This window comes from Notolabrus celidotus, chromosome 24 (assembly GCF_009762535.1).
Source record: "Notolabrus celidotus isolate fNotCel1 chromosome 24, fNotCel1.pri, whole genome shotgun sequence".
Classification (NCBI taxonomy): Eukaryota; Metazoa; Chordata; class Actinopteri; order Labriformes; family Labridae; genus Notolabrus; species Notolabrus celidotus.
In genome coordinates this window covers 1,286,215-1,311,814 of record NC_048295.1, presented here as the reverse complement: position 1 = coordinate 1,311,814, position 25,600 = coordinate 1,286,215, and the positions used below count along the sequence as shown (strand labels likewise).

General features: G+C 42.0%; 1 protein-coding gene across 1 annotated transcript in view; it reads left to right on the top strand.

Annotated features, from left to right (window-relative positions):
• Window positions 1-25,600, top strand: part of zeb2b (zinc finger E-box binding homeobox 2b) — a 381,554-nt gene that overhangs the window by 72,128 nt on the left and 283,826 nt on the right. The window contains exon 8 of the mRNA XM_034677852.1: window positions 12,193-12,306. The gene's annotated coding sequence lies outside the window, so the exon portion shown is untranslated. The remainder of the gene's footprint in view (window positions 1-12,192; window positions 12,307-25,600) is intronic.

Sequence of the window (25,600 nt, the reverse complement as noted above, 5' to 3'; positions counted from 1 at the left end):
CAGTTACACAAATACAAGCACACAAAACCAGGACTCTGCTCGTAACGCGGCCTCCTCGTCTGAGCATCCTTTTATAAAAAGTAGCTCTTAAATGTTGTTTGGCTCCATTTGGAATCCAACCCTAACAACCCAGCCTGCATTAGAGCCCTTTAAAGAGACACATGGAGCTTTTTGCACTCTCGCTGCCCCCGGTCACATCACAACAGGCCCACAGTTGATGGACAATGTTCACCGATGCAACAAACACAAATGGGTATTTGCTTTCCTCGGAGCGGCGTCTGCCACCTGGCTTTAGTTCGGATTATCCCTGAGAGGATTTATATCAACAGTATATGCGTAAATCTGAAGAATAATTAACCTTAATTCAGTCTTTTCTACGACAGGCTGAAAAATGTGTGGATACTTTCTATTTCATCACTTTACTAGAAAGAAGAAGCCTCCACTGTTAGAGGTCACAACCCCCTGAGGCTCCAAAATAAAAAGAAATAATCTTTATGAATAAAAATAGACTTTTAGAGATCTTTGTTCATGCTCGCCTCTAACTGCACTCAGAGGCTGATTCTCAACCACAAGCTCTTAGAGAATAAAACCGTCCCTTTAATGCAGAGACGAGCAGCATGATCCAGCTTTAAATGGAAATTTACTGATACAGATGTTTCTCTTGTTTTAGGAAACAAGCTGTTTGTTTGTTTTCCTCACATATTGTTGAAACAGTCTTAAAATGATGAACAAAGAACTCATTGTGTGAAGAAAGTTTGTAACTCTGGCCTCTGGGGATTTATTTTGTGTCTCATGTTTGTCTGCTTTCTTAAGCAGTACTTTAGTTTGGTGAACGTAAACTGAAAAGCTTCTGGTAGTTTAAAGCAACGGTACGTCGATTTTGTACTGTGTTATAAGGCACGATAAAGCATTATAAGGCACAATAAGGCACGATGATGCACTATAAGGCACAATAAGGCACTATAAGACACTATAAGGCACAATAAGGCACTATAAGGCACTATAAGGCATTATAAGGCACAATAAGGCACTATAAGGCACTATAAGGCACAATAAGGCATTATAATACACTATAAGGCACAATAAGGCATTATAAGGCACAATAAGGCACAATAAGGCACAATAAGGCACAATAAGGCACTATAAGGCATTATAAGGCACTATAAGGCATTATAAGGCACAATAAGGCACAATAAGGCACTATAAGGCACAATAAGGCATTATAAGGCACAATAAGGCACAATAAGGCACTATAAGGCACTATAAGGCATTATAAGGCACAATAAGGCATTATAAGTAACTATAAGACATTATAAGGCACAATAAGGCATTATAAGGCACAATAAGGCACTATAAGACACTATAAGGCACTATAAGACACTATAAGGCATTATAAGGCACTATAAGGCATTATAATACACTATAAGGCACAATAAGGCATTATAATACACTATAAGGCACAAAAAGGCATTATAAGGCACAATAAGGCACAATGGGGCACTATAAGGCACTATAAGGCACAATAAGGAACTATAAGGCACAATAAGGCACAATAAGGCACAATAAGGCACAATAAGGAACTATAAGGCACAATAAGGCACAATAAGGCATTATAGGGATCAATAAGGCACTATAAGGCATTATAAGGCACAATAAGGCACAATAAGGAACTATAAGGCACAATAAGGCACAATAATGCATTATAGGGATCAATAAGGCACTATAAGGCATTATAAGGCACTGTAAGGCACTATAAGGCACTATAAGGAACTATAAGGCACAATAAGGCACAATAAGGCATTATAGGGATCAATAAGGCACTATAAGGCATTATAAGGCACAATAAGGCATTATAAGGCACTATAAGGCACAATAAGGCACTATAAGGCATTATAAGGCACAATAAGGCATTATAAGGCACTATAATGCACTATAAGGCATTATAAGGCACAATAAGGCATTATAAGGCACTATAAGGCACAATAAGGCATTATAAGGCACTATAAGGCACAATAAGGCATTATAAGACACTATAAGGCACTATAAGGCACAATAAGGCATTATAAGGCACAATAGGGCATTATAAGGCACAATAAGGCACAATAAGGCATTATAAGGCACAATAGGACACTATAAGGCACTATAAGGCACAATAAGGCATTATAAGGCACAATAAGACACTATAAGGCACTATAAGGCACAATAAGGCACAATAAGGCATTATAAGGCACAATAAGGCACTATAAGGCACAATAAGGCGTTATAAGGCACTATAAGGCACAATAAGGCATTATAAGACACTATAAGGCACTATAAGGCATTATAAGACACTATAAGGCACAATAGGGCACAATAAGGCATTATAAGGCACAATAACGCACTATAAGGCACTATAAGACACTATAAGGCACTATAAGGCACAATAAGGCATTATAGGGATCAATAAGGCACTATAAGGCATTATAAGGCACAATAAGGCACAATAAGGCATTATAAGGCACAATAAGGCACTATAAGGCACTATAAGGCACAATAAGGCATTATAAGGCATTATAAGGCACTATAAGGCACAATAAGGCACTATAAGGCACTATAAGGCACTATAAGGCACAATAAGGCACTATAAGGCACAATAAGGCATTATAAGGCATTATAAGACACTATAAGGCATTATAAGACACTATAAGGCACTATAAGGCACAATAAGGCATTATAAGGCACAATAAGGCATTATAAGGCACAATAAGGCACAATAAGGCATTATAAGGCACAATAGGACACTATAAGGCACTATAAGGCACAATAAGGCATTATAAGGCACAATAAGACACTATAAGGCACTATAAGGCACAATAAGGCACAATAAGGCATTATAAGGCACAATAAGGCACTATAAGGCACAATAAGGCGTTATAAGGCACTATAAGGCACTATAAGGCATTATAAGACACTATAAGGCACAATAGGGCACAATAAGGCATTATAAGGCACAATAACGCACTATAAGGCACTATAAGACACTATAAGGCACTATAAGGCACAATAAGGCATTATAGGGATCAATAAGGCACTATAAGGCATTATAAGGCACAATAAGGCACAATAAGGCATTATAAGGCACAATAAGGCACTATAAGGCACTATAAGGCACAATAAGGCACTATAAGGCATTATAAGGCACAATAAGGCACTATAAGGCACAATAAGGCACTATAAGGCACTATAAGGCACTATAAGGCATTATAAGGCACTATAAGGCACTATAAGGCACAATAAGGCACTATAAGGCACTATAAGGCACAATAAGGCACTATAAGGCATTATAAGGCACTATAAGGCACTATAAGGCACAATAAGGCACTATAAGGCACTATAAGGCACAATAAGGCATTATAAGGCATTATAAGACACTATAAGGCACTATAAGGCATTATAAGACACTATAAGGCACTATAAGGCACAATAAGGCACAATAAGGCATTATAAGGCACTATAAGGCACAATAAGGCATTATAAGGCATTATAAGACACTATAAGGCACTATAAGGCACAATAAGGCATTATAGGGATCAATAAGGCACTATAAGGCATTATAAGGCATTATAAGTAACTATAAGACATTATAAGGCACAATAAGGCACAATAAGGCACTATAAGGCACTATAAGGCACAATAAGGCATTATAAGGCATTATAAGGCACTATAAGGCACAATAAGGCACTATATGGCATTATAAGGCACAATAAGGCATTATAAGGCACTATAAAGCACAATAAGGCATTATAAGGCACTATAAGGCACAATAAGGCATTATAAGACACTATAAGGCACTATAAGGCACAATAAGGCATTATAAGGCACAATAAGGCACAATAAGGCATTATAAGGCACAATAAGACACTATAAGGCACTATAAGGCACAATAAGGCATTATAAGACACTATAAGACCTTATAAGGCACAATAAGGCATTATAAGGCACAATAAGGCACAATAAGGCATTATAAGGCACAATAAGGCACTATAAGGCATTATAAGGCACTATAAGGCACAATAAGGCATTATAAGGCACAATAAGGCACAATAAGGCACTATAAGGCACTATAAGGCACAATAAGACCTTATAAGGCACAATAAGGCACTATAAGGCACAATAAGGCATTATAAGGCACAATAAGGCACTATAAGGCACAATAAGGCATTATAAGGCACTATAAGGCACAATAAGGCATTATAAGACACTATAAGGCACTATAAGGCACAATAAGGCATTATAAGGCACAATAAGGCACAATAAGGCATTATAAGACACTATAAGGCACTATAAGGCACAATAAGGCATTATAAGGCACAATAAGGCACAATAAGGCATTATAAGGCACAATAAGGCACTATAAGGCACTATAAGACACTATAAGGCACTATAAGACACTATAAGGCACTATAAGGCACAATAAGGCATTATAAGGCACAATAAGGCACAATAAGGCATTATAAGGCACAATAAGGCATTATAAGGCACAATAAGACCTTATAAGGCACAATAAGGCACTATAAGGCACAATAAGGCACAATAAGGCATTATAAGGCACAATAAGGCACTATAAGGCACAATAAGGCACTATAAGGCACAATAAGGCACAATAAGACACTATAAGACACTATAAGGCACTATAAGACACTATAAGGCACAATAAGGCACTATAAGGCACAATAAGGCACAATAAGACACTATAAGGCACTATAAGACACTATAAGGCACAATAAGGCACAATAAGGCACAATAAGACACTATAAGGCACTATAAGACACTATAAGGCACAATAAGGCACTATAAGGCACAATAAGGCACTATAAGGCACAATAAGGCACAATAAGACACTATAAGACACTATAAGGCACAATAAGACACTATAAGACACTATAAGACACTATAAGGCACAATAAGACACTATAAGACACTATAAGGCACTATAAGGCATTATAAGGCACAATAAGACACTATAAGGCACAATAAGACACTATAAGACACTATAAGGCACAATAAGACACTATAAGACACTATAAGACCTTATAAGGCACAATAAGGCATTATAAGGCACAATAAGGCATTATAAGGCACTATAAGGCACAGTAAGGCATTATAAGGCACAATAAGGCATTATAAGGCACTATAAGGCACAGTAAGGCATTATAAGGCACAATAAGGCATTATAAGACACTATAAGACCTTATAAGGCACAATAAGGCATTATAAGGCACAATAAGGCATTATAATGCACAATAAGGCACAGTAAGGCATTATAAGGCACAATAAGGCACTATAAGGCACAATAAGGCACAATAAGGCACTATAAGGCACAATAAGGCACTATAAGGCACAATAAGGCACAATAAGGCATTATAAGGCACAATAAGGCATTATAAGGCACAATAAGGCACAATAAGGCATTATAAGGCACAATAAGGCACTATAAGGCATTATAAGGCACTATAAGGCACAGTAAGGCATTATAAGGCACAATAAGGCACAATAAGGCACTATAAGGCATTATAAGGCACAATAAGGCATTATAAGGCACAATAAGGCATTATAAGGCACAATAAGGCACAATAAGGCACAATAAGGCACAATAAGACACAATAAAGCACTATAAGGCACTATAAGGCACAATAAGGCACTATAAGGCACAATAAGGCACAATAAGGTATTATAAGGCACAATAAGTTAAATTTAAAGAAGGTAAATAGATTGATTTGAGGTTTGTAAGTCATGAAACTTTGTTAGTAATCCTGCATTGAAGTGCAAACAGCTCCCATCGTACAAAGAGGACATTAGGGGACAGTTTCTCTCGAGCACTTATTCACTTTCAGCTTTTTTCCACAATAAATCTGGTACTTTGTGTGCAGAGTGTTTTGGGTACACACTGTATGTATTTTCAAACCAGTTTAAGATTATTATCACCAAGTGTCCGTATAATCTCCTGTTGAAGAGACTTGTGACCGCGTAACAAATGTTTAACTTGAGGGGGAACTTTGTGAAACACTGAGGCTCCTTTGTCACAGCCGGCTGAAAACAGAGAGAAAAACATGTTGGATGAATACGATCATGTGACCAGAAGTAATAACGACCGTGACCCATTTGTGCGATGATAATTAGCCATCCACAGCCACGGGGCGCTGACCTCCAAGCACGGAAAACAAACCCATTTAAAGCTCTCTTTGTGACATCGATCATAACCGGGACTTCCCTACGTTCATGTTTGAATATCTTTATTTCACATACATTCACAGAGCCAAGAGTTTCCAATGTCTGAACTTTAATAATGTGATTCCCTGACGTCTGACCTTGACGAATTTCAAACCATTGCTCTGACAAGTTTCTGTCAGCTGTAACAAAATCAACCTTCAGGCCTTTTTACGATCAGATTTAACATCAAAACAACATAAGGAGAACATTATTTCTCCTTTCTGATCGCTCCATCATTTCACTCCTCCTCCCTCAGGCGACGTTTGACACGTAGCAGGGAAGATAAAGACTTCTGTCCTGCTCCGCTTCATTTTCAGCAGCAGTTGTGTAATCTGTTTGTAAATGAGTTCTGCGTAAAGTCACATGAACTTATCAGATGTGAAAAATCCTCTCCAGCAGCTCGCGTCTGAAACCTCAACAAGCCTGCGCGATCCTTGACTCTTATCGAACTTGTAATCGTGATATTGAAATGGTGTCATAATAAAGTGAAACAGCAGATTAGAAAAAGTCATTTTATTCTTCCTTTTGAACATGTTGTCAAACCTCGAGGCAACATCTGCTTTTTTTTTTGTTGTCTCAAGATTCAACTGAAGAGGAACACATTTATATTTATGAGCATTCAGGATCATCTGAATGCACAATGCATTACATATCATCTTTTTTAAGGATTAGCATAAAGCCAGAGCATTTCCTCCTGTAGGTACACTCACTTTTCTCCACAATGAGCCTCAGAATAAATAGTTATGTTGGTTCTAAGTCAGAAACAAAACCTCCCGAGTAAAGGTGAGATCTCAGACTAAGATATGACACGAACAACCTGACGTTCTGGGTTATGCCAAAGACTTGGCAGGGATGGCCGCCATCTTGGTTTCATTGAGTAATGTACTCTGCTTTTGCTTGCTGACACTAAGAAGGTCTGAAATGAAGACAACAGGTCAATGCACATTAAGCAGAGATGATCCATAGTCTTGGTGTAAGGTTTAAAGAAACAGAATTCAAAGTCAGGAGAGCTGGAGCAGAACAACCTGCTGCAAACACAATAATGGGATCACAGCTCCTCTGGTTTGGATTTCTGAATCATTCTGTTCCTCGAGTTGTGTCGTAAAAACTCAGAAGCAGAAGAGAGACGAGATTAGAAACAGAGAACCTGGCGCGGCTGCGGTGAGCTCTAAGCGCCGCCGCCGCCGCCCCGATTTCCTCCTCCGCCACTGTCTGCGCTGTAAGTCGGCGGAGTATCGCACCTACCAGGCAGATAGAAAATTCAAACACCGAGTGCCAAGATCTTTCTGTGGATTCCCTACTTCCAAATAGCTTAGGATAATTCTCCGTCTAAGCTAATACCTGGTGAGGAAGTAAAGCCTGAAGGATGGGATTATTTAATATGGCATTTTTAATGTGTGACACGCTAATCACATCTCAGAACAGGAATACTTCAACCATTTAACTTTCGTCAGGGGAGGAGAGACGTTTTTTGGAGGGGGGGTAAGCCTTCAAAAGAGACCCCCTTCCCTCCTTCCACCGCCACCTCGTACCGCAGAAACCTGCTGCAAAAACCACGATGACAATGACACATTGTGGAGGGGAAACCAGGGAGGGAGAGGGAGACGAGTAACCTCGAGTGCATGAGTGAGGGAAGTTTTTATTCTGCCTGTTGTGGCGAACGCACACAGCAACGCAGGGAGTCTTTCCTAAGCATTACACATCAATCCCAGGCCTAGACGGCAGACAGAATTACTCCTCTGTGTACCGATAATGATTTCACAATCCTCGCATATACCGGCGCCTGAATCTCCCGCGGATTTGCGGATAAAGCCGAGTTTTCCTCCCCGGATTCCAAAGTTTAACAAGGTGAAGCAGACGAGCCCTGATTTGACCACTGTTGAGCTGAAAGTTAATGCTGCACGCTTGACGGGCGACATCACAGACGGGAGGAGAAGATTTGACAAGGAGGGGAACAGGCGAGGAGGGTTCAGACGCACTCGTCTCTCTATCTCCGTCATCTGTCTGTGATCATTAATGGTTAAACATCTGAAGCGTTGCTATTATATCAGCGTGGAAAGTTATTAAAACACACACACACACACACACATGCTGCCCTCGTGTCTTTAAGGATCGCTCTGATAGCAGTGAGGAAATCAATGAAGGGCCTGAGAGCAGCCGGTCTGGCAGACTTGACACGCAACAGAGGAAGGTAAATTATTGGAACTTTAATTACTTTGATCCGTCATGCATTGTAGCATTGTGTCAGGGAAGTCAATGCCATGACAGACGCCGAACAAAGGCCAGCGCCGCATTTTCATAACATCTTCACTCCCTTTTCCTAATGCCTGATTAAAGCCGGGGTGTCGAGGACCAAAAGCCCCCAGCCTCGGCCCCCCATTCTTTATTTATTTCTTTCCTCCCTCTCCTCTCCTCTGCCTCCATGCACTGATTTAGAAACTCATTTTGAAAGCTCTGTTTACCCAACTCATTACTGAAGTCAGGGATTGAATGCCGCTCTATTATGGGCCTCTGCACCACGGCTTTACAAACAAGCACAATGCGCCGTGCTATCACCGTTATCACATTGTACCGCACGTAATGTATCGTGCTGTTTTCCTCCCATAAATACAAGTCTGTGTTTTCAGCTAAATTAAGAAGGATTTTCTTCCACAATGAAGCCTGTCCTTCTCTGAGTGGCCACACAAGAAAACAATGACACAAAAAAACACACAAAGTAAATGAGCGAGAGTGAGAAATTCCTTTTTTATCATTAAAGGGGGAACAAAATTACTCCTTTTTCTCCCTATTTCATGAATATTCTGCCACTTAGCGTTGGGATGAATCTGCAGGATTGTTCTCCGAGCTGATAAATGGCCAGCATGTGTGGTAATTTAGAAGCGCACATTAATCTCCAATCGTGGCCTAAGAAGGGAATAAATAGGAAGCGGAGGGGAAAAAAAAGGTAATTGATATCCAGAAAATGGGCAGACTTCTTTAAAAAAAAAAAAAAAAGTTGTGCAGATATAAGTAAGGCGATCATGTGCGTTATTAATTGCTCAAACCGCAGCATGTGAGCGGAACAGGAGAGACAGCGCTTTGTTTTAATTCTTCATTCATACGTTAAGGACGATTAAGCAGAACTGTTGTTTTTGAGCGGCTGAAGGGAAGAGCTCAGAGAAATTGTCAGCTGTCATCAAGAAAGGAACGCTGCTCTTGACTGGAGTCTTAATTCATTAGCGGATCAGGGATTTTCTAACTTCAGTCCTAATCGTCCGCCCAGTGTTCCACTGATGGTTTATATTTCTGTCTCTGAGTGATTTGTATTTTATTGTATTCTGCACTTTGGGATAATCCGCCACAATGTGACCAAATGGGCTTTGAGAGTCTTTCTGGGCTGTAGAGGACAGTGCGGACATCGGCTGTCTCCTCTGCTGCGGTGATGGGCTGTCACTGACACGATGGCCAACTACCACAGACATGTATATACATCTGTGAAATGCACATTAAATTATATAACACAAACATCTTACTTCATAGGAAGACACTAGATTTAAACCTGGGGCATTATTTCAGGTCTAAATGACTAAAAGGGACTAAAGTGTAGGGTCTAATCCCTGCAGGAGAACTCCACAAATGCACATATGCTCTTTGGATAGAGGCACCAAACTCCTCTTGGAGAAATGATACTTATAAGTAAGCTTTGTGCAACACAGGAGTTGCTGTTCTACCTCTCCTTCAACCCTCTTGTAGGTGCACCAACATCAATTCCTGTCTTCCACATGCTTAATTCACTCTGTAACACACAATTACACAGAAAACTAGAGGTAGAACTTCAACTCCTTTCTTCTGCAAGGTTCATTTTTATTATTTAGTCCGTGGAGCGGTGACTCTCTCCTCAATATAAGGTTCTTGTTCTGCAAAGGTCACAGGATTAAAACACCTGAATGACTCTTTACAAAGACCGTAACCTCAAACTGAACCAAGTTAGTTGTCTGCCTTAAACACAGTGATTAAAATAACCATGATGTTCCTCCTGTACTCGATCCAGAAGGGGGAAGAAAAATTACCTTTTTCCATTTTTCTAAATCACAGATTATGATTTTACAAACCGTACATAACGTGATTAACTCATTACCTCCACCAGCTGCAACATTAAAGGGCTGCTTACACGTTAATGCATCAGTAATCCTATAATGTAATCTATACGTAGTGATTAAACTCACTGAAAGACACGTTTTTCCACGTGTGTTCTTTCACCTTTGATGCTGAAATACAAAAAGACGTGAGAACCACCTTTAATCCATGCAAAGGGATTGTGAATGAGTTCTTGTTTGGGTGCTGCTACCTTTATTTAAATAATGTAGGATTGGTTAGTTTGTCTCTTCAACGTAACAAACCTCCACCTTAGATTTCTGCAAAATAAAGGAATGACATGTTGGAAATAAAGCAGTAGAGAAGATTGTAGAGGCTTCATAGGAAACCCTGCAGTTGAAGTTGCACATTCATGAGATTATGAGGTGACAGATGATCTTAATATCAGATTATTTTTGACTATATTTGAACCTGTTCCTGATCCTTTCAATGTTTAGAGCTCATATGCACGTAAACACCCGCTGCACCTTCTGTACCTGTAAATACGCACACTCACGACATGCTTGAAGTCTGAACCCTCTTGAGAAAGTTTTGATTTCAACCCGTCGCTACAGTTTGAAGCTCTCTGAGAAAAACTTCAAATGTTAAGACCCTCGGACTGCGTGAAAAAAAAAAAAAAATCATACTTCTGCTTTAATTTGTATTGATGGCCTGGAAGAAACCAGCGTGCTTTGCAGTTCTGTGAGGGGGGAAGATGTTTAAGTGGAGATTAATTCAAATTTCTGCTTGCTCAGTACTTGTAAAACTAAAGCAATTTATATTCCTTCTCTTAACGATCCCCCCTTTCTCTGATTGCGGTAATGTAATCTAATTGTAATTATGATACTATCTGAATCATGCAGACCTTAACATGATTGGAGCTACTCATTGCATTAAAAACTAATTTTTGAATAATGATGAAAGGAGCACTGGAAAATGTGGAAGTATTACATTTTTTCTTTATCTCTGTTTTGTGGGGGGATCTTGTTCTCTCGCCCCTCGCCTCCTCTTCCTCCCCCCCGCCTACAGTCTTAGTTCTGGTATAAATGACAAGAAGGAGTGGATCCAAAGAGCGGTGGGGGTGCATGATGGGAAATGGACCACCCCAATTAAAGGTATCAGGCTCATCAGTGGCTGCAGGATAGCGACGTACCGCTGCGAACAAGTTGAGTGTCGTCCCACGAGGTTTAGCTTATCATCACATGTGCCTCCTACGCCGTGTTTCAACCCCTCACCCAGATCCCCGCTCACCTCACCCGAGAGGGGAGGAAAGGGGGGGAGGGAAGGAGAGCTGTTCCTGCTGGAACGATAAGACTGAAGGGAAACATTTGTACAAGACGTGGAGGCAGCTGAAGTGGAGAATTCAGCTTTCATGACGACAGCTCAGTGAATCTGTGTGTTGTGTTCACAAACAACACAGTAAATAACTCGCTCAACTTACGTGTAGTGATGCAGGATTAAAGGAGGGACTTTGATTTAAAATGTGACTTCTTATTTGCAAGAAAAGGTAGAAGGAAGTATTCCACAGCTGCTTCTTTCAGCTCAGGATGATTGTAAACATAGCAGTCTTCGTTTTCATGTGAGACCTGTTTGTAAAGGATGTTTTATTTACCTCTCTCACCTCTGTGATTCACACACTGAGTGTAACTGAGAGCCAGTTTCACCTTACATGCTGTAAATCTGTGCAAAAGTGTTGCTGATGGCAGCACAGGGACACTTGAGCTCTAACAGGATCAGGAAGGTGCTGCACCTGCTAGCCTTGTGAAAGTGTAACCTCCAGGTTTAAGGATGAGTTTATCAGAATATGACTCTCGTGCAATCTCATTTCAGGGGCCAAAAACCCGCCCGTGTGTGGACCAGGAGCTCATTCACCGCGTTAAAAAAGCAGACGCCAGGCCGAGGTGAGGGAGGACAGATAACGCGGCGGCTTTCACACTCCTGAAGGTAAAGCATTTAATGTATGAAATGAGGTGGTAATGCAGAAGTGGCAGGCTGGGTTGCAGAGGCTAATGGGTGCTGAGACACTGTGAAAGTCTGAGCAGCAGAGACGGGCGCTGTAAATCATGCAGAGGAGAGATAATTCACCTGCTGTAAACAGGTAGAGCCCACACTTCTGGAACAAATCTGCAGGGTGAAGAGAGGGAAAGGGGGCAGACGTGTTTACTGAAGTCAGGAGGGATGCTTTTAGAGGTCTGGGAAGTTGTCCAACACTTAGATGATCATGTTTAGTCTCTGTTCAAGGTAGAGAAGGTGGTTTGGCAGAAAATCTGACCTTCTTCTTTTTGCATGTTTGCCCTCAGACTTTGAAATGTATCACAACTTTGTGTTGTGCATGCTGCTACTCAGTCTCTGTGCATTTTCATCTTTACTGAGATGAAAAGGATAATAATTTAGGCCTTAAATGCACTCACACCCTCCAGAATTGTGAGGCATTCACAACAACTCAATAAAATTAAATCTTAGAACTCTGATTTTAAAAAAAGGAAACAAAGAGGAAGAAAAACGATGAATGTGTGCAACAAATTTCTGCAAAAGGGAGAGAAGATGTTTGTGAGAAGAAAATGGAAGAAACCACGTGGAGACAATTTCTGAATATATATTTATTTAACCTTTGCGCGCCACCTCGAATCACCTGAGTGTCACCTGACTGAAGCTGCTGTGTCATGAACACAGTCCCTAACCCCTCTGCAGACCGCCTCCACCATGGCTGAAGGATACATGATTCTGCCCCTCTTAACCCCCCCAGCCCTGAAAATCCATCTGTGCATGTATTTCTTCTCCTCCCGTTAACACACAGACACACTCAGCTCGCTCAGCCGTGTCAAACACGCACAGATCTGCGGCTCTTCCTCTTCTCCTGATGCCCTGCCTCGCCTCCTCCACGCCACCTGGGTGCTGCAGTGGCTCCGAGGCGAAGATGTGCAGGACGAGGGCACACTGTGTGTGTGTGTGTGTGTGTTTGTCTGCTCAGGGCATGAGCCATATTTTCATCTGAAGACACAAACACACACACACATGTGCAGAGACCACACAGTGTTCATGAAGTCACAGGAGGTAAAAGAGTGAAACTGTCACCTCATCAGAAAAGGACAAAGTTAACTGAAGAGTTTGAGAAGTGGACTCGTCATCAGATTTCCTCAGCCCGTGAACCGGCGTGTAATTGTGAATTTGCGGGAACCAAAATTATTTTTAAAAGAAGGAGATGAGTTTAAACACAGCCACAGTTTAGGGTTTCACACAGCAGGAGGACACCGCTCACCAAATATGATTAAAAATAACTTGTTATGAATAGAAAGTTATAAATGAGAGTGTGAGAGCTTTTGATTCGACTGAGGAGTCCCTCAAGGTGATTTAAAAATACGTTTTTCATCATATTTCAACTCAAAAGCAGCAATATGTGCACTTCAATTAGTGGGTCTCTTTAAATAAAGCAAGATGTATTCAAAAATATTATTAAAATAACAATAAGAGAGGTAAATCCTGCAAATTTGAGTCAAATGCATTGATAAAGTAACAATACAGTTTCATATAATACAAAAAATAACATGCATTATTTGTTTTTGCATGTTCTCATCACCCTGTAGTCTGTGCATCCTAAATTAAAAAGTTATGCACGTCAACAGACCCTGAATATTCAAATATATATATTATTATGTCCTTAATGTGTCATATTTATAAACACCTTGTAGGAGTAAAAACAGCTCAATGCTCCCTGCAGTTTTCTCTCCTGCAGAGTAAAAATATCAGCCGTACAGTCCTGCGTTCACATTGTTCAATCCTCTGAATATATCCGACAGAGAGTCTCTAACGTGACCGTCCAAAGGTCTCATTTTACTTCAGTTAAACTGCGATATCACGCCTTTAACATATGGACCTTAAACTAATCTCCTGACACGGTGAAGACGCTTCCATCGCAGCAGAGAGAGTCTAATTCACGCCGCCGTGCCTGAGCCGAAGGTGTAGCTCTCTCACGATTCCGATCTGACCTCATTGTATTTCCTTAAGTACCTGGAAATTAGTTTCCGAGGAGCAGTGCGGGGAGGTTTCACTCACGAGGAGGGGTCACAGGAGAGCTCGGGCCCTGATGAGGCGGGATGATCAGGGTCTGTCTCTCTTCAGTCTCGAGGGTTTTTCTCTTTAAGGCTCCCTGATTGGACTCTGGACACCCTGCAGATGTTACCAGCTGGCAAAAAAAGGAGGGAAGCCGGCTAATAAATGTGTGTGTTCACATGAAGGCGAGTACATATGTTCAGCCTGAGAGACGCAGAGAGATGTATGTGCAGCACGGCTGTTTGATCCCTCAGTGATTAAAGGAAACAAACAGAAGAAGAGGAAGAGGAGCGTGGAGGAAATGTTCTTTCTTTAGGATAAGAACGATTATAAGTGAGTTTTCGGGCGCTGTGCATCAATTAATTTCACCCTGGTGGAGCCGTCAGGAAGCCACGCAGGAAGAGAGGTGGGATTGAAGAAAGGAAAAACCCTGGTCTCCAAGCAACAGCATCCCCCCTCCTCCTCCCAGCCTCTTTCTCCAACATGTCAGAAACCTTTGCCCCCCTCCGGCTCCAGGAAAGTTTCCCTAGGTGTCTTTTACACCGCTGCGGCCTCCTGATTGGCTGACGGCTTCCACTGCCTGTCAACCGCCTCCCTTAAGGGAACCTGGCAGATCTGCAGGAGAAGAAAAAACACTGGAAAAAACGGGGGGAGAAGAAAAATCAATTTTAAGCTCACATGCCCCACTGGGTGCCAAAGCCACTTCGGGGATCCTGAAGGATGCCGGAGTTGACAGGATTTGACTTCCAGAGGTAGAAAGGTGACAAACTCTATCACGGGGAGAGGGCGGCGGGGAGGCCTGGGAGGGCTAACCTGTTCTCGAGGAAGACTGACCTGACGTCGTATTGAACCTATCTATCTCTCAACACCAGTGAAGGTACCACGGGGGAATGAGAGCCAAAGAAAGAGAGGGAAGTCGTAACTGAAAAGAGAGAGCGAAGGCAGAAAAAAGGAAAAAGTGGCAGAATTCAGGGGTGTAAATGATGAATTACTTTTCATCAAGTGAAGGGAAACATACTCCGGAACAATCCAGAAAACGGAGCAGGGAGACTCTGACCTCGTGCTTCAGAGCAGCCAATATCTTCATTCAAGAAGACAACCATGAAATTACACAGAAAATGGGATTGTCATGAGCGGGCCCTTGAAAATCTCAGTGTACAGTCATTACGGCACGGGAAAAAGAGCCTTCATCCACACATCATACACCCGTAAGAGAGGGGAAGCAGGGTGTGTATCCGCGGGGACAGCTGCTAGAAATGAGAGGTTCGGGGTTAGTTTAATGAAAGAGTGTTCCTCCTGCAGAATCTTCTACTTTAAGTTTACACTGAGACGTGTCGTCCTCGTGCATCCTCGCAGGAGTGTTAACAAATGTTTTCGGCGAGGCGGTGTAATTAAAGGGAGACGGTTGTTTCTCTCACATCTGAAAAATCACATGCAGAAAAGGGTTTGGTGAGCAGATGCATCCGAGAGAAGAAGGCGAACGCGGCGCCTAATGAGCAATCAAATAATAATTAGGAGAGCGGAGAAGAAAAAAAAAAAAGAGCCAGGCTTTGAACACAAGATGTCCAGGTTGAAATACCTCTGAAAGGAGGATTTAAACATCAGTCACTTTAAGGACACACCAGGGAGAGTCTCTGCTAGAGAGGAGGAGACGTTCAGAGACTTCATTCATTTATGTGTTTCACTACTTGTCTGCTAAACTGTACCACACATCCCAGAACTGTGATTAGAAACTGTGCAGTGACTCAAGTGACTCGACCTTAATATACATGACTTACATCTTATATAGCTAGTTTAATACGTGCATGTTGCTTTTTGCAGAAAAGACTTGAAATGTAAATATTAGATGCAAACATTTTCACCACGACTTTAACTTTGGTGCGGCGATCTGAGCGCATGGCAGGAAATATTTAGGGACGAGAAGGTGAGGGAATAATGTGCATATCATGCAAACATGCAAAACCTGGAAGGTGCATGCATTAAAGAGGCTCAACATCATCTTTGAGTTTGTCATACTTTCTTGCATGTCGTTCACTGTGCGTCAAAACAACAAGCTAGGTGACAGTGTCAAGTAATGCTAGAGGAGTGCCTTAAGCATCCTATTTTGAAGCTCTGGACTTCTGATCAGGCTGCAGAATAAAATCTATTCATGCAAATTTCATTTCTATAAACTCAGAGTGCACATACCTTATTATTTTTAAGTTCCTAGTGGTGATAAACAGTTTTTAGCAAGATAAGAATGCTAACACATGCACGAAACACGTTGTAGTTTTGATGTACCTGATGTTTTTTATCATAGTCGTCTGATGCAGCAATCAGAGCTTAAATCATTGTCATGAGATTCCCAGCTGCACATGTTTTTTTATAAATAGACCCTCTGCATAAATATTAATATCTCTGAAGTTCTACTTTTAGAACAAGAGGTGCTCTGTTTCCAGTTTGAATGTTGCGTTTCAGAGAAGTTTGTGAGAATCCTGTTCACCAGAGAGAGTGGAAACTGGGAGGCGTTGGAGGAGGTGGGAGGCGTTGGAAGGGAGGGGGGGACGGGGAGGTGGTGGTCTATCTCCAAATTCTTCCCCCTGAATGCCGTCTGTACTCTCAGAGCGCAGAATTAACGAGACGAAGAAAAAATAGGATGGCGTGGCGGGGAAGCGATGTGTCCGTGGAAAGTATTTTGAAGGATCTGTAATTTTCAAAGTGCTCTGCATTTAAATGTCCCTTTTATTCCTAAACAGCCTTAAGACACTCTTCAAACTGCTCGATTCACATAATTAGATGGGGCCAACAGATGACTCTCTCACTGTGCCACACAGCCATTAGAAAAGGGGTCATTCTCTCCGCAGAATGGCTACTGTTCTCACTTGTCATTAATTTGCCACTTCAAAGCGGCGCGAGCATGTGACACCGCCGACAAATGAAATAAGTTACACTTATCTCAAACGGCCGCCATTACGGCTGCAAACTTTTCAACTCCAATCACACTCGGGCTTTTTAACAGTCTGTTCAAAGCGCGCTTATGTCCTCCAGTTTAAGATGGCATGTCAGGGAGGGAGAAAAAAGGGCTGCCATGGAAATCAGAAGCGGGTATTGTCCTCTCTCTGCTCCGTCTCCACTGGATGGTGTGTGTGAGAGAGGGGGGGATTCATTTCCTGCCTTCAAAGAGAACACCTCTTCCTCCTCCTCTCTGAGCTGTTACAGAATCGTCAGAGTTAGTCTGATCGATGTGAAACCCTCTCTGCAGCCTCCTTTATTGAAGCAAATACACCAAAATGAGGGCAGTAACCCTTTCTCTTGTTTTGATTCAGCATGTCAGGGTCAATAAACACCATGTTAGGCAGAGTAAAGCCTCCCTCTCAGTGTGCTGTTACATATTTGTTAGATAATTTGAGAAACTGTCTGTAGCTGCAGGATCAAAAACAATTCTAATTCAGGGAATTTGCAACTGAGGGGGTCAGAGTTTTGCAACTTATTGAACACTGAGGCCTTTATCTGAAGCAGAAACATCGAAATGACAGAAAAATCGAGATTTCACACAAATAATGACACATGGAGGTATTGTTTGAACAGATTTTAGATGCAAGAGTCATAAAACTGTCTCTTAGATTAGATTTAAATAGAATATCCTGCAATCTACTTCATGCAAAACCATCAGAATGACTAAAACAGGTTATTAATGTGAGCTTTATGTCTAAATAATATGCATAGAGAGCTCGTGATGGATTTAAGCTCCTAAAATCAACAGCTACCTTCAAATAAAGCTCCATTTTGAGTTCTGTGAAAAAACATGTATGCTCTGTGTCTCAGCATTTTCATTCAAACACTCAGAGCAGACTCCGTTTCCTTTATTGTCCCTTCAGGGGAAACCGGCCTCGCAGCAGACATTAAAAATACAACAGAGGACGTGCTTCAAACAACTTATAAGACCAGATAAGGCTGCCTAAGAAACGCTGTTGCTTATTATCACACGTTGATTAAAGATGGAGGGGGAGCTTGTTTTTCAGGTTATATAACGCTCACTGGAGACGCACGCTCATGATTAGCTCTACCTGATCTAAACAAACACATTCACGTGTCTTAAAGGACGTGTTTATTCTATCAGAGTCCACTCAGAGAAATTTAAGATTTGATTTAATCTTCTTTTTTATCCTGAAAATAAAAGAGAATGAGTGATTGCATTAAACATAATCCTACTTCCCTAAATCTGACCTTAAACGCACGCCAGGTGTGATTCGTTTAAATCTCAGGTTTCCTTTCTTTCCCTGATTGTTCAGAAAATCTTGCATGTTTTAATTTCTTTATGCAACAAGATGTTTCAGCTCTTATCGACTTTAATATCACCCCTCGAATCAACTTGATAAACGTGAACATACACGATGCTTACTCAGCAGACGCGTCCCTAGTTTCTTTTCCTTGGCTTGTTAGCCAAGTTTTTAATTTGTAAAGCGTGCAAACAGAACAATGTCTGCCTGTTCAGTCTATCTGCATCCCCTCCCCGTGTCTCCACACATAACCCTTTGTCAGTGGACCGCTGAAGTTTCAATCCCGCCAAGGTTTCCTCTTTCCTCCCAGGAATGTTTGAAATGCTATCAAAGAGTTGGCGTCTCCATCAAAGAGGTAAACTTTAAAGCCTTCCACCTTTGCCGTCCCCCCCTCCTCCGCCTCCTCCGCCTCTTCTTCCTTTAATCTGGCGGAGGTTTGGCAGTGGAAGGTAAATAAGTGTGAAATGGGACATGTGTTTTCCATCCTTTCCCTTTGTCACACATGTTCTCCTCTCTCCATGATTAACATTCCACCTACTCCAGGTCCCTCTCGCGCAGGTCGGCCTGCCAAAACGCTCCCCGACCACCTGGAATTACAGAGCGTTCAAAGCCTACACTTCCTGTCCATCTGAAATCCATTCAGCCTATCAGAAACCCCCCCAAGTGTAGGATGACAAGATCCTGGCGTTTGTGTTTATTCTGGACGGCTTAGTTCTTTCTGATCGACTGTTTATTGCTCTTCGTTAGACAGTGGTAATTATTTGAATAATAAGCCAACAAAGATGAATCCTCGTCCAATTCAGGGCCGATCGCTGCCAGAGGAAACATCTTGAGAAGATCATTGGACAGGACATAAAAAAGGGGCAAAAGGATAAACAACATTTTGGAATGAGTCCTTAAACGAAGTCAGGAGTCTTTCCTGCGTCGAGCGAGCACAGGTTCCTCTCACCTTCCTCCAACCAGGGGACGTCACGCCTAACTCCTCTGACAAAACCAACCCTCCTGTGTCAGCTACTGGCACGTCCTCTGTTTATTTACTCCAGACTCCAGAAAACTTGACAGACGTGAGCTCAGCTTCACGATGAAGGGCCTTTAGTTTGAAACGGCACTGATGAGATTATTACCACACTTTAGCTGACAGCGCACAGTGGGACCCCCTCCTGATAGAAGATGGGTTTAAGTTCCACACAGTGGTTTGAGTTTACTGTACATCATCTGATAGAAGAGAGGGCGAGCAGGAAATCTTTCCCAGATGAGGACAAACTTGATGCCCGTACTTCAACTGATGAAGGCTCTACACCACACCTCAATGTGCACACGTTTGGATCTCTCCCCCGCACACTCCTCTCTCTGAATCCCTCATGTTGGACTCGTTCAGCTCGTTCGTCCTTGAACGGCGTTCAGGAGCCGCTCAGGTCATTATTTTAAATCACAGCCATGTTGGTTTGGAAGCGAGCTGCTTACCTCCGTGTTTTGAGTCCTTGTACCTTGGCAGGCGGGTCGCACCATATGGCACGACTAAGTGTCGATTATCAACCAATCTCATATATCACACACATATCCCATAAAGCCGGATATTCATCACTCGTGTAGCACTTTGGTGTTTTTCATTCACTGTTAAGTAATGACAGATGAACAGCCTACCTACAGCTCCACTGATCCAGAAATATCAAATGTGTTTGAGGGCCGTGCCAATCGTCTGTCTTTTTGTCATTGAATCACAAATGTTGCTCGATGGTGGCAGAAATATTACGTCTGATGTGTTTCACCTCGCGTTCAGATCGTTATTTTCATCTTTGGGAGTTTTAGGGACGGACGTGAGGACAAGTTGTTTTTATTTCTCAGGCTCTGAGAGAGGAAACAGTGAAGAGGACTCTTTGGATTTTTGAAAATGTAGTCAAATTGTGAAGAATGAAGTTTACTATTTAGAAGATAAGGTCAAAAAAGGAAATATAAGATCTGCTGGATTTTATTTCATTTTTATGTACAACTTTACATTTCAAATTTAAAACGTTGTCCTCTGATATATAAGAATAAACTTACAAATCTTCCTCCTCTGATCTTTGTAGCCTGATCTTGCTAATCTTACACTAGTTTGCATGAAGATTTTTTACATTTACAACCAAAAATGTTGCAGAAAATACTCTAAGTTCAGGTTTTACTGATTCTTTTTTGGATGCATTTTAAAACACTTTAAAAATGACATCAGATTGAGCAAAAAATAGGCTAAAGGCTTCATCTGTTGCTGCAAAAAGCATGCTACAAATGTGCAGAAAGGTGCAAGTGCATCTCATAAAAAGTGAAAATATATATTTATAATTTTCTCTCATAATTCAAGATAAGTTAAGTAATACATTTCCTTTCTTAGCTGATAGAAAAAGTGGATTTTTTCTCACATATTCAAACTTTAAAGATGCATGAGTATTATTTCCTGGTCAGTTGAAGACTAGCATGCATGTCCTGCACCTCAGGGATGTATCTTCAGTTCATGCACACAGCCTTCATGAACTAACTACAGCTTGTAGTGATGAAAGTGAAGGCAGGTTTCATATGTTGCTCATTTCCTGTTTCAAAGTCTTCTCTTAAATATGTAAGAGCCGGAGCATGCAGATGAGAGCATACATTATCACGTCGTGTCAGGATGATCAAAAAGCTTAACGAGTGACACAGATATGATGATTACCTATGTGCCCGTCTTTGTACCGCTGCAGAAAGGCTGCCAGTTATTAATGCAGCACTTAATTAGTCATAATTTTATACAACTAATTTACTCAGGACGCATTAAATAAACATAGATGTCTAATTAGAATATTGTGTTAAACTCGCACACACACACACACAGGCAGACATGCTGTGTTCATTATCAGCCGAATACCTCAGCTATGATACTGCCTTCAGCATAACAGAGTGAAGATGATTAGCATACACAAATACTCCTGTACAGTGTGTGTACAGTATCCTTCATACATTAACAGTACGAGTGTAAAATCAGCTCTAATTCCAGGATCAGCACGAAAGTAAGCAATATACCAGAGGTCAAAGGTTAAAACCACAGCGGCGTGACGACAGATGTTTGTTTACGTGTGTTTTTTATGCTGAATAAGCTCACGTGTTTAATCTTTGTAGCTTCACTTCCTCTCACTGCTCTACCGCTCATGAAAACATACATGCTAACGTATTATTCATGACCACGTGTCGGGTGTTTGACGCTCATGACTAATGTGATCAACTGAAAACTCTTCCTTTGACTTTAAAAACCTGCAGATTGGGTCTTCTTCCTGTGCAGTGTGACACATTTGCTGTGGAAAATAGAGCTGTGCAAATGAATGCACGCTCGCTGACACATCTATGCAGATTCTCCCCTCCACCTTGAGTTGGGTGGTGTTTTTCAGCCCGCAGCAGTCATCAGCAGGCAGCAGCCGGCGGGCCGCGGTGCCGGCGAGCAGTAGGACGGTGCATTAATGAAATGTTAATGGCTGAATTAGGACTGAAATAACCAATCTAGCCCGGACTCCTGCGCGAGTCCATTAGCATCTGCGCTACATGCTGGGGCAAATGACAACACTACCCACTCCGCCCCCCACCGCCACCATCCAGGGCAGGGACCACAGGGCCGGGGGCCCATGCAGGTAGATGGCATTGGAAGGTGGTGGGGGGGTGCTCCATCTGCCTGACCTCTGCTTGTTGGCTGCTGGGAGAGCGTCAACAAATGATTTGCAAACGGAACAGGGTGGGCGACACACGATCGGGCGTCTCTCTCTGTGATTGATGAATGACATGAAGGACAAGCTCAGCCGTGTTGTTCTGACGCGGGGGTTTGTGTTTGTCTTTCAGCTGCAGTTCTACTTCTGAGTCCTGTGTCTGCAGGAAGGAGGTTTTTAAAGCTGCATCTTTCAATCTGCTGGTGAACATGAGTCAGGATAATCAGATAAATCAATCATCTGCATATACTCGTCACAATTTTCCAGATTTCACCTTCAGTTTTCTTATTTTCTCTACATAACATCCCCAATATCAGCATATGTTACATTTTAGTTGATTTTGCAAAGATAAGCTGCAGAAATTCATATCTTTAAACCCAGGAGTTCAACATATTTCACTCTTGGTCCGGTACTCGGTGCAGTTTTTAGTTGCAGCTGTTAGATCAAGTTTTTCCATCCTTTCTTTCGACACTGGCTCCCTTCCTGACATCCAAACTGAGAGGACCTGCCTCCTGAAATGGGTCCTGAATTTAAAAATAGCCCTCCAGGCCTTTAAAAATGTGTCTTCAGTGATTTAGCGACCTTTGGACTCTGTCTCTTTAAGAATTAACCAAGAGGTCAGCGCCGTCCCCCATCCGTCTAAATGAATGTAGCTCAGGATCACTCGGGTCTGATCTTGATTTGGATTTTATTTAATTACGAGTATATGAATGCATGTCTTGCTTTGCTGTAATGCTGTTATTCTACATCATGGAAAGTGTAATTGAGACCACACAGGGCATTACGGGCCAGCATTACGGCTGAGGAGCTGAGTGATGTGTCTGTGCTCGACGCGCCGCTCACTGTTTCTTAATTAGAAACCCGGATCAAAATGTCGCTCCGAGAATCACACGAGCATGTTTCGTTTACATCTCAGGAAGGAGTGGAGGGCGTCATGGCTGCCCCGCGTCAATAAATCTGCCTGCAAACATCCACAGATACTTCATGAAAAAATCGAGATACATTAGAGCTCTTAACCTGGTAATGTCCTCTAATTGGGGGAAGCTGTAATTGGTTTAAGCATTAATCAGATTGGAGCCGCTCATGGTTAAGTGTTGTGCGAATGCGAGGTTTCCTGCCTGACTATGAAAAGAGTTTTTGTTGAAATAAATGTGTTTGTGGTGCTCGGGGCCCCTCGGAGCACATTATGTGATCATGATGACCCTCAGATTCAATGACCAAATATGCACTTAGTGATTGTACTGTTGGCTCTGCGGAGGATTCGTCTTTCTAAACATGTTCTGGGAAGGGATTGGATTCTTCCACCTGATATATTAGGCTGCTTTTATTGACGCTGCATTAAGGCATTTGAATAATGAGCAGATTGGAATATCTGTTACAATAATCTCTTTAAATGAGCAGTAAGAGCCAAATAACCTCCGTCTCTCTTTCAGTGAATTAGCCTACATTACATTAGTTTGTTCAGACTCCAGGTACAAGCTTCATCGTCCTGAAAGACGAGGTTAGGGAGGAAGTATTCTCAAAGTTAGAGCTGGAGACTGCAGGTTTGCTTTGCAGTTAGCTTTCCAGTTCATCCCACAGGTGTTGAAATGAGGACTCTGTGCAGGCCTGCATGAAGTATTATCATGCATGAGTGCTGCAACTAAGGTACAAGAATTTTCAAGATTTGGCATGATTTGTTATTTTGGTGAGGAGGAACATCTTAGGGGATCTGTTCTTTCTCCTTTCCTCAATATTTCTCCTTCCCAGAAAATGTCTTTGCATCAAATCTCCTCAGACATCCTCAGAGAGTTCAAACATTGACTAAAGTCACATTCATGCACAAAGTAGGATATTGCATGATCAAATTTGTGGTTGCTTTTATTACTTAGAATATGAGCAGTAGAAGACCTCAGTTTTTTGCACCCTTGTGGCTTGACGTTACCCTGGAGCAACAGACACTTCAGGAGATAAATACATGAAGATAAAATAACATCCAAAGTTACTTCCTAAGATACTCCTGAACATGTGTGTCTTCATATTCACTGTTTGCATTTCTTTGTGTTTTTGATGCATGAACAGTTGTAGTCGTTTGAAATCCTGTCCTGGTTTCTCCCTCTTTAGCTCTGCTCTCTGAGCTCTAAGTCGACCAATGAGATAATTTCAGGCTGCAGAGCAGCTCTGCCTCTGAGGAACGTTTGCATAATTAAACCTGGGATGTACAGTGTCATGTCTTGGCTGGATGGTGACACATACAGTACAGTCCTCTCTGCTGGGGATCAAACATGTGAAAGACATGTCTGCAGCTCTACCCCTCTCCACCGCTGTCTCAGATATATTGTCTTAAAGTAAAGGTCAGTTTGGACAGAGCCGAGAGGGACTCTGTTTCTGCATAATGCAGAAAGCTTGTAGGTTTGGAGGCAGCTTTCACTTTAGCTGAATTCACAGAGAATCCACAGCAGTGTAATAGATGTAACATCAGCACGGCTCTCAGAAAACAAGACCCGGGGAGGGACGAGGGAAAAAAAATCATATAGATGGGGAAAAAGGTTGTCACCTTCACCTTGCGTACTTGTCATTCGCCCAGCGTCAGGTCATTAAATTCACATTAGGCCTCTCTCTGGGACCTTCAGATGCTGTTAGTGCACCTAAAGCAGTGTGGCAGTAAAAAGAATCACAACTTCCTCCCCTCCGCGACGGGAAACACACATAAAAGCAGCTATGCGGCACTTTGCATTCTGACACTGGATCATTACGGTCTCTCATGTCTGTTTTTTTTCCTTTCCCGGGGTCGATAATGGAGACCGAGGGCACCGGAGAGACGTTGGCCATGTCCATTTGTCCGTCCCCTGGAGGGCAGATCTGGATCTGAGTCAAAGTTTTAGATCGCTGCCACTGAGATGGCATTAACTCCCCGTCTCCTGGGCCGGCTGCGTGAATCATTTATCAGCAGAAACCTGCGACGGACGTTTCAAATGTCAGATCACGTTAGGACCACGTCCCCAGATCATTCCAGCCAACAAAAAAGGTAGCAGGGTGGCACTTTGTCATGTGGAGCGCTTACCTCATGCTGCAACAAAAAAAATGTGTAACAGCTGCGCAGCTTATTGAGGAGACACGAGAGAGGAGAGAAGAAGAGATCTCTAAACATCATCACCTGAATCAGAGACTGCTGTCGAGTCTTTGAGACGGTTTGCTCAGAAACACAGATTTTAAAATGAATACACAGAATAACTATAACGTTTAAAG